The 2500-nt window shown below is 42.2% G+C and overlaps 1 protein-coding gene across 1 annotated transcript in view; it reads left to right on the top strand.

The window, feature by feature from the left end:
- The window catches only part of LOC138865919 (salivary glue protein Sgs-3-like), an 81655-nt gene that overhangs the window by 357 nt on the left and 78798 nt on the right, over nucleotides 1-2500 (top strand). The gene's annotated exons all lie outside the window — the stretch shown is intronic.

Below are 2500 nucleotides of genomic sequence, written 5' to 3'. Positions count from 1 at the left end.
GTTCGAACACGATGAAAGAAGAAATAAAGAATCAACCATTCCTAAACTCTGTGGAAAGAAATACTTTTCTCTCTAAACACGAAATCAGAACGACGCAGCACTTCGAATGTCTCCAGTAGAATCCGACTCGCTTAGAAGCCGAGGGAGCTGGAGAGAGTTGAAGTGACGAAGGAGCTACAGAGAAGGTCACTTAGAAATGGAAATACGAACTGTGCTGATACAAAACTCTGCGACACATAGAACACTGAAGGCACAAAATACAGCGAGCACGATTTCAATACAAAACGATGTTAGTACAATACAGTGATATCAGCGAATATTAAAAAACTAAAAGTAATCTGTTCATTGATTTTAATATATGTCGGGGTTTCGGAACAGATATTGAAACTCGAGTCTTTCAGAAAAAATTCTCTACATCTTGAGCAAACAATCCATTTAGCTACAAATATGAAAAATGTCTCGCTTTTCGCGTCTCCTCTTTCGCTCTCCATTTGACTGTCCTTTCTCAATCTTTTTCTTTCCCTTTTTATCCCCCTTCCCTTTAATCTTTTTTCGTCCTCCATATTTTTCACCGCGTTTTCCACTCCTCATCTCCCTATATCTGCCTATCGCACTTCTCCTTCTTCACTCCCCCTCTTCCCTCTTCTCTTTCAATTCCCCCTTTCATCAATTTCCATCCCTCCTCCCTCCCCCCAAGGCACACTCATCTCTCCATCCATTCCTTCCTAATACTTGAATAACATCAAGATATTCCATCTGAATTCGAGGCGGAATCATCACCCATTCCTTCAGAGTTGAAACCTCGCGAGGAAATTCCGACCCTAAACCTTTTGGATCAAGTTAATGCATATCAAACTTTCTCCTATAATGAAAGTCTCCGTTTCTTCATCCTTTTTTTTTTAATTTCTATTTCTAATCTTTTCTCTTTCTTTCCTCCTTTACCTTCTTTTCTCTCTCTCTCTCTCTTTTTCGTCTTCGTATTTTGAAGTTGGGAATGTCCATCTTTTACTTCGTATATGGGATAAATACTCTTATCTGTCTATATCTACCATCCCTTCTCACTCTCTCACATATATTCGCATAAAGACTCCCATGACAAACATAAAACCAATCACATGCTTAAAAACAAAACAAAAAAAACGCATCAATTAATAACAAAACAGGTTACTGCTAAAGTTACAACGCACATTTATCATATATACGAGTACATTACCAAAATAAAATCCTCATTATATGTATGTATAAAACCTGACCCTCTCTAAGACATGTACAAAGGCTGACATGTACAGTGACCGCGATTCCCATCTGTAAAAATGATTAGAGAGATTTCTTGCAAAACTCTACGGAATACGAAACCCAGCATTGACCTAACGGGATTGCCTGAGGCCTACCACTACCGCAATCGGAGAACATCGCTTATGGTGATGATGATGGGGTGGTGGTAATGGTGATGATGATGTGGTGGTGGTAATGGTGATGATGATGGGGTGGTGGTAATGGTGATGATGATGGGGTGATGGTGATGATGATGGGGTGATGGTGATGATGATGATGTGGTGGTGGTGGTGGTGGTGGTGGTGATGATGATGATGATGATGATGATGATGATGATGATGATGATGATGATGATGGTGGTGGTGGTGGTGGTGGTGGTGGTGGTGATGATGATGATGATGATGATGATGATGATGATGATGATGATGATGATGGTGGTGGTGGTGGTGATGGTTGTGATTTGATGATGTTGGGGTGATGATGATGATGGTGGTGGTGGTTTTGGTGGTGGTGATGGTGTTGGTGATGATGATGATGATGATGGTGGTGGTGATGGTTGGGGTGACGATGGTGGCGGTGGTGATGGTGATGATAATGATGATGATGATGGTTGTGATGGTTGCAGTGGTGGTGACTGTGATGATGATGATGATAATGATGATGATGATGGTACTAGTAGTGTTGATGATAAAATGATAACGATAGTAATAATGATGATGGTAATGATGATTATGATAACAATAACGAAGGCGCTGATGTAACTATATTGACGATGGTGGTGCCGCTGCCGATGATAGTGGCGATGGGAGAGAAACAGAGAGACGGAGAGAGCACAAGAGAAAGAGAGAGACAGAGAGAACATACGAGAAAGACAGAGAAAGAGAGCGCAAGAGAAAGAGACAGAACGAGAAAGCGCAGGAAAAAGAGAGAGACAGAGAGAGCGTAATAGAGAGAGACAGAGAGAGCGCAAGAGAAAGAGAGAGACAGAGAGCGCGCAAGAGAAAGAGAGAGACAGAGAGCGCGCAAGAGAAAGAGAGAGACAGAGAGCGCGCAAGAGAAAGAGAGAGACAGAGAGAGCGCAAGAGAAAGAGAGAGACAGAGAGCGCAAGAGAAAGACAGCGAGAGAGTGGGCGAGGCTGGAAGAGAACTTTTGGCTTGATGGAATCCTGATTGGGTGTACGAGACCCATAACAAAGGCCGAGCAAAGAAAGAGAACCATTTACAA

This window comes from Penaeus vannamei, chromosome 23 (assembly GCF_042767895.1).
Source record: "Penaeus vannamei isolate JL-2024 chromosome 23, ASM4276789v1, whole genome shotgun sequence".
Classification (NCBI taxonomy): Eukaryota; Metazoa; Arthropoda; class Malacostraca; order Decapoda; family Penaeidae; genus Penaeus; species Penaeus vannamei.
Note: the sequence above shows the minus strand (reverse complement) of the source record. Positions and strands in the feature narration are given on the sequence as shown.